This window comes from Vanessa tameamea, chromosome 23, assembly GCF_037043105.1.
Source record: "Vanessa tameamea isolate UH-Manoa-2023 chromosome 23, ilVanTame1 primary haplotype, whole genome shotgun sequence".
Taxonomy (NCBI): domain Eukaryota; kingdom Metazoa; phylum Arthropoda; class Insecta; order Lepidoptera; family Nymphalidae; genus Vanessa; species Vanessa tameamea.
The window spans coordinates 4415489-4433589 of NC_087331.1; the positions used below are offsets into that span (position 1 = coordinate 4415489).

At 31.1% G+C, this 18101-nt stretch overlaps 1 protein-coding gene across 1 annotated transcript in view; it reads right to left on the reverse strand.

Annotated features, from left to right (window-relative positions):
- LOC113401928 (uncharacterized) overlaps positions 1-11136 on the reverse strand; it is a 156695-nt gene extending 145559 nt beyond the window's left edge. The window contains exon 1 of the mRNA XM_026642006.2: positions 10936-11136. The gene's annotated coding sequence lies outside the window, so the exon portion shown is untranslated. The remainder of the gene's footprint in view (positions 1-10935) is intronic.
- Between the last annotated feature and the right edge of the window lie 6965 nt (positions 11137-18101).

Consider the following 18101-nt stretch of genomic DNA (forward strand, 5'->3'; position numbering starts at 1 on the left):
ATATCAATATATGTATATTTATTTTTTATATAAAATAACATGTCCTAGCTGACTGATTCATCATCGCCGAGAGTAAACTATTAAAGTAACTATTAAAGTTAGGGTCATGAAATTTGGTGAGTAGGATTTTTTTATTCAGTACACCACCAAAGGAAGAAATTTTGGTAATTCTACCCCTAAGGGGATGAAATAGGTGTTGAAAGTCTGTATGAAAGTCCGTCATTTTTGAAGTTATGAGCATGAAACTTTATTTTTGGGATACTGATTCAAAAACGGTAGATCCGCATTTAAGCGTTCCCGATGTTTTACCCTAAGAGGTGAAATACACACCGATGTGGTATACAAGGAGGTCTTAAATTAACGTAATATTTTAAGTTAACCTGTAAATATATACAACTTCCACGCGAGCCAAGCCGCGGGCAACTGCTAGTCCTATATATATTATTAAAGTGCTCGGCGGTGAAGGAAATAATTTGTTAAGAGTCACGTCTTCTATGCTATACTATCTCAGCTCATTGACCTTTATTTGCAGAATTTGTGAGTCGACTGTATTGTGGGCCTATGCAATAGTCACACTTTAGTCAAACATAGTCTTTGTATTAAATCACATTCGATGTAAATGGGTTTGTCTAAAACAAAGTTGAAAAGGGATAGACCACTACTTGGAAATGCTCTATCAATAAAACCATCGAGAAACTAAGTTCATTGCCACTTGTTTCCTTTGAATTTGCTCCTTTATCTTTGAGAATAAAGATAGTATTAATAAAGTGAACGCTTGAGATCAATACGTATGATAATTGCGAAATATCTCGAATAAGTAACAATTCCTTTCGTTTTGTATCAATTCGGACTCGGCAATATACCATTCATGTGTTTCGTCAGCATTTCCTACTGAAGTTTTAATATGTCATATATATATATTTTTTAATTTATACAATCTCACTCAAAGATATTTATAATAATGTATTTCACAAAGACGGTTCGGTTTGTAAGTCAACCAAGTGAAAACTGAATTGAGTTCGGATTATCAATTAAACTTGTTTGATTTATCGTACTTTGAATTTACCTTTAACATGTAACGCGTTAGTAATGATGAAAAAATTCCGAAACGTAAGTAGACATTATTAATACATAAACTTCATATAAAAAAATACATAAGTTCTAGTTTTTATTTACAATATAAAAAATTATTTTACCCGAAAACATTTATTATGAAACAGATTAATTTCTCACACATTTGCATAAAACGCGTAACCGTAACGTGGAACTCGAACGCGTAATTCGACGAGTAATCGTAGCGCGTAGCCAATTTTCCATACTGTGCCTAAGTAATCTTAATCTTAATAAAATTTAAGTATTATATACGTATGTATTTAAACGAAGTATCTAAACGCAAATAGAAACTATTAAAATAATTTGATAACATCGACTTCTAAGTAAAAATAGAAATGCTCAAATCACTTACTAGAAATAAAATTCTCCTTTCAACAAAGTAGACAACTTTTTCACAACTCTTCGCCGTTATGAATAAGAACCGCTGCATTATCGAAATTTGCGTTTTTCCTCTCTTTCGAACTATGGAATATGCAAGGCTTTTGAATATTTATAAAAATCTGTTATCATATAACAAAAAAAATCTAGATTTATTATTCTTCATTCAATTTAAGTTTTCATGTTTAAATTTTACTTTTAAAATATATGTAGGTTGGTAGACGGACAAATGTGCCACCTGATGGTACGTGGTCATCACCGTCCTTAAACATTGGCGCTGTTAGGAATATAAATCTCCCCCTACATCAAAATATGAAAATTAATACTAGAATACATATTTATTTCTAAACACATTTTCAAAAGGCATATTTAGTTAGAATTTGAGTATTCGAGTAAAACCCGTTAATCGAACTTCAACTTTTTTTTTTAAATTTTAAAATGTTCATGCTCTACAAAACATACGTCAAACTAATATCGAAAAAAAGTTTAAATTTATGAGTTTTTTTTTCCGTAGTCACGTAAAATCTAATCTGATTAGTTTGGAATTTTCACATTATGAAAAACTACTAATTCAGTTAATCGTGATTATTTTTAATAGATATTTGGCATACTATTCGTATTATTATTTCTAAAATATTTTTATACTTCCATTTGATTTTTATGATGACATTAAAGCTTTCCTAGCTTTCCTAAAAAAATGTGAAAAACAGAGAATAGTACTGCTTTGTTTAGTCTTTATCATTATATCATATTAATCTTAAGCAATTCGAATAAATGAAAATTGGCGTCATACTATCCAATTTGGATAGTGCTTTAAAATGTATTGCAAGATTAAATTTATTAAGTGCATGTAAAAAACCGTGAATTAGAAATAGCTTGTCCCGATATTGTTTGTATTATATTGTAATATATTAAATATTAGATTTATTTAAATAAATTAAACAGTTGAATGTTTAAAATAATTAATTACAAAATAGACATATTCGCTATACCAAGATAATCCCAGAATCAGATCAGAGAAAAAAACAAAAATTTTCATAATTATAACACCAATCTCGTATACCGTCGAAACTTACAAAACTATATTTTTGGGAATGACATAGTCGCATTCGGATCATTTCAAGTAAATTTATAATAATACTAGTTGTGCCCGCGACTTCGTGCGCGTTTGAATTTAATAAAAAAGCGTGACTTTATTATTATTTTACATATAATTCTAAAATAAAAGTAGCCTATGTTGCTCCCTATTACATCAGCTATCTGCCAGTGAAAGTCCCGTCAAAATCGGTCCAGCCGTTCGAGAGATTAGCCGGAACAAACAGACAGACAGACAGACAGACAAAAATTGTAAAAAATGTTATTTAAGTATATGTACCGTGTATACATACATATGCATTTAGTAAAACGCGGTTATTTTAATATTACAAACAGACACTCAAATTTTATATAGTATATATATGTATAGATGAATTTTATTGTAAACAAAATTTTCCCGATTTTCTGTTTCCAATACTTCCCAGGTATATATTTATCTTTCCGAATGGGTAATTGATTTACTCAATAAGAACTGTAACGCTTCTTCATACTTAATAATAGCACAAGTTTTACACAATTATTGCGGAGTTTAATCAAAGTGAAAAGGTTAACAGAGAAAAACCAAATCACACAAAGCGAAAAGATTGAAGATACAAGATAAAACTTATGCAAACTGATTCCATTGGTGATAAATTCGCATCGCGAGACACTTTTTCCTTCTGTTACTATTTTTCTCGTATTTATTCTGTAATTTTGTTGCCTACTTTTATCTCATACCAGCTCTAGTGACGCGCAAATTTGTATAAATTTATTGTTAGCTTTCAGGGCGACACGTACCAATAACGTCCTTCGAACGAGATTGTTGCAGCGTCCTTTAAAAAAATATTTCTTAAGATCCGTTCTTAGTGAGTCATCAATAAATTTTTTAATAAAATTAATAATACTTCGTAATAAAAATATCATCTGAGAATGTTTATTTTATAATCTTGTATCTTCTAGAATATTCTATTTAGAATACCTTTGTTTTCATTAAAAAAAATTAAAGAGAATTACATACTGTATATGTATAACTATACTTTGAAACAAAAAAAAAAAAAAGAAAATATACTGTATTGCACAGATCATTGACATTACTGCATACAAAAACAAGATCAAGAAGGATTAACCACCGTCAATTTGTAAAGAACAATACTATTACGTGCTTGTAAGAGCGAGGGCAAATTCCTCGCAATCGCATTAGAACGCCAATTAGCTTATCCTGCATCTGCCGGAATTCACTTCGTGTCTCACTAAATTATTGAAAATCAACTTCCGATAATACGCATAATTATTACAGTCAATATCTTATATCACACAAATTCCACGATTATGTTCTGTGGTTCGAATGTGTTCTTACCGAATAGCTATTGTAATTTCTGCAGTTCGGGATGGCAAAATAAAATTATGTTTTACAATCATGCTCCAATCTCTCTATATTTCTTTACAAACCCCTCACAATCATCCAATTGTTTTCCTTATGACAGCTCAATTATTTTTAAAATAAGAAATAGTGTTACATGCCAGTATTAAATGTTATTCCATATAAAATAATATTAACTAAAGTTGTACAAATTATTGATCAATTAATTACAATAATAATTGTATATATTTATAATATGTAATAATAATAATAATGTGATATTATTAATGATTTAATTAATTATGATATGCTATGACGTAGCTCCGTATGGAGACTAGGGCTAGTCTCTAACACTATACTGTACTTCAATAGTAAGTTGATTGGCGAGCGTCGCAATCGATGGTTTAAGTTTTTTGTATCGTGAATCCTCTTCGACTAGTACAAGAGCCAAGAATAATTATCCCTACTAATATAATAAATGCAAAAGTAGCTAGCTCTGTTAACTCTTCACGCTTAAGCCGCTGAATGGATTTTGATGGAATTTCGCACGGTGATAGTGTGAGACCCGGGGAAGGACATAGGTTAGTTTTACTATTGAAATCATCCCTCAAGGGTGTAAAAAAGGGGGTGAAAATTTGTATGGAGATTTTGACATAAAATTACTACTAATTTAACTTAAATATGTTTTTAACCAATTAATGTACTATCAAGTTTTATACATTTTGCGCGGGTATTCTGCTAGTAGAAAATAAACAAATAAAAAAATAGCTGTATAGGTTAATTCAAATTTTAAGTCGTTTATATATAGGAGTCTATCTGTCTAACTGTAAGCGTAGCAAGTGCTGGGCTATATCTCATATCATGTTGAAGTCTGGATGTTGCTATTCCGCCGTACCTCAGAGGATACGTCAAATTGTCAGTCCTTATTATTGTTACACCTGAAACTCTTTACCAAGTTTAAACTTAGTGGAATATTTATTCTAAGCCAGCGTGTAAATAGGTCATCTGTATGAAAGGATAATAATCATTTTATGCAAAAATATTGTACTTTGTGGTGATAAAAATATACATATTATGAATATAAAAATGTTTGTACACAATGTGTATAAGCCACATACACTTTTGATATGTGTATATGTGTGAGCTTATGTCAACTAAAAATAAAATATTAATAATGTTATTATTAACCAAAATATAGATGGAAAAAAAAATCTCAGAGGTAAGAGTTTGTCCCAAAACGGTTATTAGCCAATCAGTAGCTTCAATATACGGCTTCAAATTGGATTTTTTACATACACACTTTTTTATATGAGGGGTGCTTAAAATGGAACTAATTATATTTTATATCGATTTAAAACAACATGATAAGAACTAATTATTCTATTTAAACTATATAAATAACTAGATAACAACTAATATGGCATAATTTATCATTAATCCAAACTTAACTAATTATTAATTATGGAAATTGCTTAAAATTAAAGTTATACTAGATTTTCTGATTGATATCATATATATATATATATATGATATCAATCATATATACCAGTGCTATTATTTAGTAAAAAAAAAAAAGACTAAAATTTTATTTTATTTGAATTATCATGCATTTAAGCAAAGACGAGTTAAACAACAGCCTCCTCTCAAATCGAGGAAATACTTTGGATCCACAATATTACGCCACGCCGCAGTCCAGATTGGAAGACATTCGACATATCTAAGTGTCCTTATATTTTTTTCTCTGCCGAGCATGAGATAAATACTCGTGATCACTCAATAGTACTGGAACGGACTTGAAGTGTGTCTGATACACTGTACCATCTTGCTTCGATCAATCAATGTATTGTAATTTTAAACTAATGACTGAACATCCATTTATGAGAAATATGTAGACTTATAGAGTAGTATAAATTGGTTTATTTTCAAAGGTTTGTTTTGTAATGTAGGTATTGGCGATTTATCGAGGGAGGCAGCTACTGGTATATATACGTATCCGGTTTCAAGTTTCAAAGAAAACAAAAGGTCAATTCATCCTGGGATTGTGTTCTCTTAAACGATTTTTGGTAAAAAATAAAGAATATGTTTATTTTATATTGTAACTAGCGGCCCGGTACATGCTTCGCTACGTATAAAGTGATATAATATAAAAATGAGTTAGAACATCGATTCATTTCTTAAAAAAAAAAAAAATTACTTAATTGCTAGCTATTTAAAAAAATAATTCAAAACATTTGGATAAACAATATTTTTGGTTTTTCTATTTTGAGTGTGAATAAAGAAACGGCTGGGGGTACCGACTCTGGAACAGGCAACATAAAGTTGGCCGTGTGAAAAACATGATTCTTCCAAATTCACACCACAAACGTGAAGTGTTTGCCCTTGGACCTTGTTGATGGACATCGCAAATGATAAACGAACAGGATATTGTAATCGTTTGAACTCGAATGGCATATCAGTTTGAATCATAGGGATACGCGGTATCAAACAAACTTCACCTTTAGATTTACCAGTTAAGATCGTAGCTTCGATCAAATTTGGCAATAACTTTTTCACTGTCAATCTGGTGCCATTACAGTTTTGGTGGATTAATATTTCGCAATAATATAATTAAAGAACCAACTTTCAGATTTAAGCAGTGCGGTGGCAAGAGCTGAGATGGCCCAGTGGTTAGAACGCGTGCATCTTAACCTATGATTTCGGGTTCAAACCCAGGCAGGCACCACTGAATTTTCATGTGCTTAATTTGTGTTTATAATTCATCTCGTGCTCGGCGGTGAAGGAAAACATCGTGAGGAAACCTGTATGTGTCTAATTACAACGAAATTCTGCCACATGTGTATTCCGCCAACCCGCATTGGAGCAGCGTGGTGGAATATGCTCCAAACCTTCTCCTCAAAGGGAGAGGAGGCCTTTAGCCCAGCAGTGGGAAATTTACAGGCTGCTAATGCTAAAAAAAAATGGCATACTAGCCGGTTCCAATGAATTTAAAAATTCAACTGGAAAGTTCAATGCCTCATCTTGATTCATAGCACTGTCAATTGATTTATATGTCGTGAATACACCTGGCAGTTTCTCTTGAATTTGAAAATTAATAGCATTGATATGAATGTTCTTTGGTGCTAAAATGGCGCATTCTCTCAACCAATCATGATTTATATAATTCTGAAGAATATTCGGAAAAACACATTCAATCAATTCATTTATCGATTGCACAATAGTACAAAAATTGTTCGATATAGCGATCAATCCATTGGTCCTATCCATTTGTATTTTGCCATCACCAATTTCTAACAATTGTTTTGAAAACTCATGGGCAGCTGGATCATTGTGTAGGTTAATACGCATATTAATGTTTAGTGCCAATTTTTGTACATATCTCCAATTAACTGATGACTTCAAACAGGCATTTATTTCATCAGCAGGAGTTGATCGAGGAATGACAGGCAATGTTTAACGAAAATCCTCTGACAGTAATATCAAAGCGCCACCAAAAAGCTGTTGATTACCACGTAAATCTTGCATTGTTCGATTAAATTCTTCTAGTGATTTTTTATTCGACATTGTACACTCATACCATAAAATAATTGACGTTAATCGCAGAACTTTTGCCATAGCAGAATTTCTTGAAATATTGCAAATTGGAGTTTCAATCATCTGTACATTCAATGGCAATTTTAATGCAGAGTGTGCGATTCGACCACCTTCTAATAATGTATGAATGTTCTTTGATCACCAACAATTACAATTGCAACCTCATCAATTGTCGGTGCATTGAATCGCCTGGCATGCTCTCCAAAAGGTGTTCTATCAGCCCTTATTACGATTTTGTGATTATCAGATGGCATACAATCGAGAGCAATTTTAAACAATTGAACTAATGCGTTATTATCAGCAGCCTGTGAATTTCCCACTGCTGGGCTAAGGCCTCCTCTCCCTTTAAGGAGAAGGTTTTGAGCATATTCCACCACGCTGCTCCAATGCGGGTTGGTGGAATACACATGTGGCAGAATTTCGTTGAAATTAGACACATGCAGATTTCCTCACGATGTTTTCCTTCACCGCCGAGCACGAGATGAATTATAGACACAAATTAAGCACATGAAAATTCAGTGGTGCCTGCCTGGGTTTGAACCCGAAATCATCGATTAAGATGCACGCGATCTAACCACTGGACCATCTCGACTCATTTGCAATGCGTTATGCTGATGGAAAAACCATTGTAGCTCTCGAATAATTTCTCGTCTTGTATTAGAAACAATTGTACAACGTTGATCCAATTCACGATTTTTATCACCAATAAAATAAATTAGCAAAAATTGATGATCAGCGTCGGGGTACGGCAATAACGAACCAACTTGATGATAAATCTGGCCCTGAATCTGTAACATGTATGCAATTTTAGGTTGTTGGATAAGAATTAAAAAACTATCGAATACTTTACGATTAAGATTGATATAAATATGGGATAATCCGGTTGAAGTATTTACCTTAAACGTCGTCATGAAATTATCTCTAATAATTTTAGTAGCACCAAAAGAAGTCATTTGAAATGCCGAATTGTATTGTTAAATATGACTCAAAAAATGCTTCGATGTTTGAGATGTCCCAGATATTAATGAATATAATGGTTCGGGTGGAATTTCTAATGCTGCCAATCTAACTTTGCCATTAGCACAACACATGCCGGGCGTTTCACCTGAAAATTTTGCCGCATCACAATGTGGACATATTACGTCCATCATTCCAATGTATCCGTACATACTATAATCAATCTGACTGTTGTAATTAAAAGCAGCCCACATCGTTTCAGTCAAAGTAGCACGACGTATTCGTGATCGCCGTGGATGATTCAGTACAGGCACAGGGTCAGCAGATCTATTTCGTGAACTACGTTCACGCTGCGATGCATTAGCTTGTGTGCGTTCATCTGCAGTCTGTGATCGTCTTTGTGATGTCACATAATTTGTATTACGCGTTCGCCGACCTATATTTGCTCGTCTGGCTCGTGGCATTGATCCTTCATCCTTCATATACAAAAGAAAAAATGAAATTGAAAACAAATTGCTACATTAATAGTGGCGTATCAGTATTAATACATGTGTGTCTGGAAATATACGGGATGAAATATTGGTGGTTATTTTCCCGCAAGATATCGATTCAGTTTCGCGTAAAAATAAAAATACAAAAGGAGTAGGTATTGACTACTAAATCAATTCTTTGCGGGAAAACAACCAACAAAATTTCAACCTGTACCTATATAACTGCATTCGTTGTCAATGTATAAAAAATGTCAATAAAATAATCCATTATAAAATAATAAAATACACAGCCTGTGTTTTTCAAATTTAGAAACACGCATACATGTAATCACTTCAACAGTTCAAAACTTACCGTTTGTATAATGCGTTTGACAATTTAATTCAAATAAAGCCTGCTAACTACATGAAACACCGACAGCGCACTAAAAAACTGAGTAAAATTTAAAAATTGAAGTACACGCTACTTTTAAATCGACAAACGTAAATAAATATTTATATGATTTTAGTTTTTAAATAGCTAGTAATTCAGTAATATATTTTTTTAAGACATAAATCGATGTTCTAACTGATTTTTGTATTATTTCTAATGACAGCTCAATCATTTTTAAAATAAGAAATTGTATTACATGCCAGTATTTAATGCTATGCCATGGGTTATTTGGAAATAATAAATTGAATTAAGACGTATTACCTATTAAAACTGGTGGATGAGTGTACTCATTTTTAATTGATACTTACTTTTAATTTGACAGACTATTAACCGTCTAAAAAATCTCCATTAACAAAATGACCCGCCATTTATTGAAATCATTTGTTACAAAAAATGTGATAAATGAAGAACCACTCGACCGATTTTGTGCAAACTTCACATAAACCATCAACTAAATAGTCCGAACAAACTCTGAAAATTTGGTTTGCATAGATGAGCCCGTTCTTGAGTTGTAAAGTGACAACGAAAAATGCCACTTATTTTTATATATAAGATTGTAATATCGTTAAATCTCAAAAGTATTATTACATTTTTCATTATTATAATATTATTTATTCCTGTAAATGAACTTTGAATAAAATCATCTTTAGTGGAATTAAAATTAAACTACAATAAGCTTTCATTTCATTATTATCCAAAAAACTTAAAAGTAGCATTATTTAATAATAAGGAAATATTTTTCCACTGGATTACATAAGAAGTCTCAAACTTTTTAGTCTTAAAATTTTTAGTATTCTTTAGTGCAGTCGCTAAGCATATTAATGTAGCAGCGACGTAGCGGTGTTGCTACGCGAGCTACGCTCACGTAGCATTGCACAATTCGTAGACGCTTCTTTGAAACTGAGAAGAAAAAGGTTTTACTAATGCCACTTTGAGATAAGTGTTGAATGAAATTAATTATAAAACAAGTATTTTATATTTTTCTTTTATTTTATAAATAAATAAAATATATAAATTTATTTTCATTGGTTTCTAAAATTGTATTGATAATTAATATTATGTACAGAAAAAAATACTTAATATTATATAATATATGGATAGATAATAATATTTTAAAGAGTTACTTCTGTAACTAATATAATATTAATAATTACTGATAATAAAATGACTAATTATATATAATGTTGTTATATATTTGGTTTTAAACAAAGACCAAATTACATTACACAAATCATATACTTTGTATCATCCCATCAGGTTACTTGATAAAATATTTTGTACAAAAATAAATCTAATAATCAATAATATGTATAGATTAATAATAAATAGCATAATACAATAATAATAAACAAATAACAAAACAAATCCATTCGAAATTTTTTAATTATTTTTATATCTCGCGACTTCGAAATATCCAGTCAAACGCATTGAAAGTATTACACATTGTTTGATAACTCAAAGTATAACTTTGACAAACTATATCAATGTGTAATGTTTTCATTTAAAAACGTTTATCCACCAGTTATTAATTAATTACTCACCGTAATCACATCCTTCAATCTATAATATCACATTAACTCTCACATCACATACATTTTTCAGTAACTGAAATATCGGAAGCGTTTTCTATGTAAATAATCCACGATAACGAAACAATTAAAAGTATATTCACGTATACCTTATCGGAGTAACAGATACAGTCCCGATATAACACGTCCGAACTCTACGACGACCGACGTCAAACTGAGTCAGTCAGCTAAAGTGTTTCAGTTCTTGCATTCATGTATTCTTTATGCGCTCGATTTACTTTTTTTTTTTTATTGCTAGTTTGATAAGGTTATAATAATACAGTTTAAGAATGGTGAAGGTGGTGCGATACTTACATGCGCACTAGTTTCGGATACTATTATAAGAAATATAATCGAACATTACAAGGTCTATCATTGTACATTTTTTTTATCTAATTAATTTTATGTCACTAAAGAAATAATGTTTTGTTAGCTTTAGCTGATACTGTAGTAAAATTTGTTGAATCGTTAATCGCTCTAATAAAGTTACACGGATTCCCTCATATGAAATATAATAGTTCTTTTGTACTTTGCAAATTAGACATTTTTTAAGGCTTCTTCTTTCTTAAAGTGATTGAATTACAAGTTTCTTATAAGCTACTTTTTAAACCCACCTTTTTTCTCTGAGCAATTTCAAATGTTTTTTTTTTTAAATTATACAATGTAAAATTAAAATGGTTTGCTGAACACAAGACAACATTTAAAAAAATATGATAAAATAGTTCCCGCTGAGTTACTTTTGTCGGTACTTCTCGATCAGGTATTTTCTTTTCCGAACCGGTGGTAGTTTTTAATTTGACAACCAATAAGTGAATGTAATGTTACTATATTGAATAAAGGATTTTGATTTGATTTGAATGGCGTTAATTTGACTATTATAAGTAGATCTAGTAGATAGAGAAAAGAGGCTGATTCTGGAAAAAGGAGAAGCATCTTCTTTAAGAACATTGCAACTTATTCAAACATTCCGTTTATTTCATTCATTTTGTGTCAACAGTCGCTAGAGCAGTTGCAATGTTTAAAGTGACTACATCTTTACTCGGACTAAAATGCTCAGCTGCGGAAAACGGAAGCCAGATTCTCATACCGAACAGTCACTTATAATTTTAGATGTGTTTATATTATAAACTTAAACCACAAGTTAAGTGTTTTTACGTATTTTTTATTATACAAAATTCCCGAGTAGTCTGTGTGTTATATGTCTAATTATCTTCTAAGTATCTAAACTGTGAGATGAACTCTCTGAAATGAAAAACAATTACTTTAATACATTGTTTTACTGTAAATTATCTGGTTCGTATAATCAAATGTTAATGTATAGTAATTTTAACTTTATAGGGACCGATAAACAGCAAACCAACAATGTTAAGCCTCTTAAATGAATAAGTAGGCTTTTAATTGCGACTTTTATTACGCGTCAACGTATCATTATGTATGGCATTAACAGCTGAAACATAAATAACTTATGTCCAGTCAATGAATGAACAAAAAATACGCATTTTTGCCATTAAAGATTATAAACAAAAAAATTATCTGAAAAAAAATTTTTTTCTACATTTTTAAATCTAGCGCCTTTATAAAAAACATCGTTAGATTAATATATGGGTAGATTAATTAAAAAGTGGTAAATTGTCAAACTGAATGATCAATAGTCATAACATTGAGAATGTATTGATTGATTGATTGATGTATTGATAATAAGGTAGACTAATTGATTGATATATTGAATGATTAATAGAAGAAGAATAAAAAGAGAAACCAAACGGATAGTCAAAATAAAAGACGCGTGAAAAGTAAGACAGTCAGAAGAATATGCGAACTCTATCACTTCCTATTTGCTATTCCATCTTTTCATCCTACCATATAATAAAGAACGCAAGAGAAGTAAAAAAATAAAAAATACTTCTGTTTATAATATAATGCCATGGGATGGTCACCACCGTGAAATATTAAATATTCATTTTGTCATCGCATTGTTGATGTAAGGAATAACCTTACATCGACAATGTGCTATCAACCTTGGCAACTAAGATCTTATGTCCTTGTACATGTAGTTACTCTGGCTCACTCACCCTTCAAACCGGAATACAGCAATAATGAGCATTGCTGTTTGGCGGTAGAATACCTAGTAGGTGGTTCCCACCCAGACGGATTTTCACAAAGCCCTACCACCAAGTAAATATGAAAATAGCATAATTAATAAGTTTCGTAAATGAGCCGAGATGGCGCAGTAGTTAGAACGCGTACATCTAAACCGATGATTGCGGGTTCAAACCCAGGCAAACACCACTGAAATTTCATGTGCTTAATTTTTTTTTATAATTCATCTCGTGCTCGGCGATGAAGGAAAACACATACATGAGTCTAATTTCAACCAAATTCTACCATATGTGAATCCACCAACCCACATTGGAGCAGCATGGTGGAATATGCTCCTAACCTAATAAGGCCTTAGCCCAGAAGTAGCTAAAGTAAGTTCCGCAAAGAATATAAATTTATTTTGAGCACGCTTTGTCGTTAGCAGAGGAAAAGTTACGGAACGCCTATGACTTATGGGATACGAGTTACATACATTATAGGTCTTCATATTGATCACTCATCCATTCTTAATCTACTTCCTCCACGAAGGTGTACCGAAACTTCCAGTACTTCGCCTTATTCACTCTATGACTCGTCTGATCTAATCATCAGACTTTAAACGCTATACACAAAATGATTTTCGAGTTCTCCGTACAGAATATCTCTACAGGATGACCTATTTCCGCATTCATCTTCTTAAAATAAATTTAATGAGTTCTAACGAAACGCGTAAGAAAACGTAAGGAAACGTAAAGCCTAAAGAAACTCAAAAATACTTCAAAACACAATAAAGATAGTAAAAGGGAAATTTAACAAAATTACAGCTTTTGTGATCACAGAGATAACTTCAGTACCGAGTAAAGGGCAAACTTTTGTCAAAGATACAATAATATTTCTTCACTGGCAATAAAATGATATTTAATTCTTCTAAAAGTATACGTTTGAATTTAATTTAGTTTTTATTATTATTTTATGGTCATATTTATATTTGAAAATGTTTTACAAAGTGATCATTTCAACCGATTATTACTGCTTACATCGTATTTATTTAAGTTGTAAGCTTAACTACGCAGGGTATATTATAGTGTTTTATTTCGGGCAGGAGGCGCACCTGATGGACAGTGACTACTACCGCCCATGGACATCCGCAACATCGGGGTACTTGCAGATGCGTTGCCGGCCTTTAAGGAAGGTGTAGGCTCTTTTTTTAAGGTTCCAAAGTCGTATCGTTATTGTTGTATTTGTGTGCAAGCTGGTGTTCCCATGGTATACTTGAAATGAACACTACAACTTACTTCAAACAGACTGCTTGATAGACCTAAATATAATATACATACATATTAGTCACAAAATAAGGAGACACCTCAGTAAATGTGGAATATTCGCATTTAATTTCTCCGTATATATAGTTTTAGTACCAATAAAATAACAATACGCTTCCTACTATCATCAATAATGACATATATTACTTAGTGTACGGCTTTCTGCAGATCCACAAAGGTACTAACAACTCATTCGATTTTCGACCGCCAAACAGCAATACTTAGCACTGCTGTTTCGGTTCACAGGGCGAGTGAGTCAGTTTAGTAGTAACTACAAGCACAAGAGCCATAAGATCTTAATTTCCAAGGTTGGCGGAGAATTGGTGATGTAGTGAATATAATATTTCGAAGTTTGTATACATTCCTTACCTAAGATTTAATTACTCATAGTAATATCTAAACAGCCTTCATAGCTATTTAATTATTTAAAAAAAAAAAACTTAATTATATCCTTGAGAACCTAAAAAGCTTTTCGTTTGAAGCAATCAAAACTTGATAATTAGCAACAAATCCATATCTAAAATAAAATAATTAATCTTACTAATGAGATAAAGTCGTTTCTGTGCAATCAGTAACTCTTCAAAACGCTTAGCAGATATAACTTTATTAAAATCTCTCGTGCCAATGAAAATAGGTTCTTCTTTTTCTCGGTGGTTAGGCTTCGTGCTGGCCTGTCTAGATAGGTACACTTACAACTATGTTACACTTAAAACAATTTCTTATGAAAGACAATTATAGATATTTACATAATTTGCTTAAAAACTTATCGTCAATATTTTTCTTATATACATGTAAGCCACGCTTAAAGGCACTTTGCCGAAAGTCCAAATAAATAATATAAGAAAAAAATCGTCTCTTTTATGCCGTCGGGATGAAAAATCAATTTAACCAAATATAAATATCAAAACAAATTATTTTTATTGTAAATAACGAAAGTAATGAATTCGATATATCAATGCAACATTATACCTACTTGAGCACTTACAAACAAGTACTATAAACAATTGTTACGATCCAGAGCCTATTTCTGATGAAAACGTCCGCAATGTTGTATCGACAAGTAGGCCCAATCGAATTACCCCATTACGTGTCACAACTAACAAACAACCGAACAGCCTTGTCAGATAATGTTTGTATGGTACTCACACATAAATATATATATAAATACTGACCGATTTTTATTAGCATGAGGAAAACCACGTTGTTAGAGTTATTAGTGAGTAATGTAATGTCTTTAAACCTGTATAATACTTCTTGTAAAATTTTTAATGGGTTGAAAAAATAAAGCAACTAATTGAGATTATTGTCTTAAGACAGGTGAAATTATTTTATAACGTATTTTTTGATTAGATTAACGTATAAAAATGTGTTCTATATTTTGTAAAGATTTTATAATTATTTGATCCATTTAAATCATGAGAAGACTGTGTATAGGCTGTTACAATGTTCGCCGACATGAACCAATCAAACTCAATTGCGAGGGCGTGTTGAACGACAAAAAAAAAAAAAAAACTGCGCAAAACTAATTGCGAACTGAAGCCGAGTTACAAATTGATACAATGAACTGGTTTCTTCATAAAACGGTTTTAATTTATCAAAAATCAAACAAAATATAGATTCATTAATAACTTTTGATTCTCAAGTGATTGAATTGAATCGAACCGAAACTCATCACTAAAATGAAATTTTAATAAAACATACATCAATTATAATTTCTTTTAACATATTTCTCGAAATAAATTAAACTACTCTTATTTCCAGTTTATTTTATTGAAAAGCGCTCGTCAATATCTCGTAAACAACAAAAAAAACACTCGACAAATAGAGGAGAAAAGGTACCGAAACTGTTTTATCTCTGTCTATTTATAAATAGATTCTATCGCTGGCTAAAAACACTTCTACGATTTTTATATTACGTATCAAAAGACGTATATTACGCCTTTGAAACTTGTCATCACTGGACAAGCATTGGTGTAAGGAATTGTTTAATCTGACGAGTGATCACTTATACTTAAGAACCAATTAAATTTACGGCGTCTTAGTAAATTAAAAACTTAAATTATGATAAATGTCGGTAGGTGGATAGTCAAGTTTCTTACCATTACATTGGTGTTGTAAGAAATATTAACATCGCCAATGTTCCACCAATATTGAGAACAAAGACATTATTATAATTCTTTTGCCTGTAGTTATACTGGCTCACTCACCCTTCGTACTGGAATACAACAATATTTAGTATTGATGCTTGATAGTCAAATATATGTATGGTAAGTGGGTTTACCCACCCAGGTGGGCTGCACAAAACCCTATAAGTAAGTTTATTTCTCAAAAACAATTGCATTGAATTAATAAAGTGTTCTTTTGAGGTATTTTCTGTTGCAACTACTCCTAGTAGACTGCTCAACCTTATCCTTAGCTAAAACGTACACTGAAAAAAACATTTCTTTACATCATTTTAACATGATAGAATTAAAATAATTACAAACATTGAACTGTTGTGTTTATTCTATGATAAACGATTGCCTTTTTTAATATGTACTAAATATAACAAAATTACCATGTTCTTGCCAAATTAGATATTTTTATGATTACTTGGCAACATTTAGGTATGTTTTGGTGACAGCAAAAAGCTAGATAAATGGATAATAAAAATGATTTACTTAGTTTTCTCTTGATAACTTCGTTATGATGACTTTAAAGTTACTTTCTAAAGACCGACGTTGATGGATAGTGTACAAACGGGGCGATAGGTATCATAAAGGTGCTTTCATAATGTGTTAATTCAATTTAAGACATCGTTAGAAGTTTTCTGAAAGAAAAATACCATTTTTTGCTTATAAACTCCAATAAACTATAGTTTATTATAACAAACTCAACCTACTTCGCTTTTTACATAATCGGTTTATATTTATAGGAAAACAAATATATTCATTCTACAGTATAAATTGTCTAGTGATTTTTTTTTCTAAATATATAGTATACACGTTTATATTAAATAATAAGATTATAAAAAATAAGAGAAAATAACTGAAGATTAATTTTTTTTGCCATATTATTCCGCCAGTATCTTTGAAGGTTAAGGTTTTTTTTTTTTAAAAAAAAGATCGTCGTTTTTAAAAACATTTACGTTTTATACATTACACATTCTATGTATTTTATTTTCTGTGATAAAAATAATATAATAAATAAAATTTAAAGGTTGAATAACATAATTTAATAAATGTTAAATATCGGTAGCACGTTTGAAGCAACTAACAATTAGAGACTTTTTAGTCAGTTACGAAAACGTAATATATTTCATTAAACTAAGGCAAGACTTGCGTCGACATTAAGTCGTGTAATAATAAGTTGAATTGAACACGCCCTTATCAAACTTGCTTCAATTCCCTTGTTTTATGAAATATGGAAACCTCTATTGACACTGATGGTAATTTATTGAAATGTCACGTGCAGAGGGCGATGCGGTTCTTAGTCAATGTCACCACTAATCGCCAACTGGTTATATTAAACAGAAGAATTTACGACGATATACATGACGTTCGATACTCTGTATTGTTTTTTACTTTTATTTTATAAAATAAACAAAGTATTATTAAAATAAACAAAATAAATCTCTTCTTTCATTTAATTTTCCCCTTGATTTTATTGTTTTTTTTTTTCTTTTTTAAATATATTGAACTTTTTATGTTTTAGTTTTACGTTGTATGGTGCAAATCATATTGTTTTAGGGTATTTTCG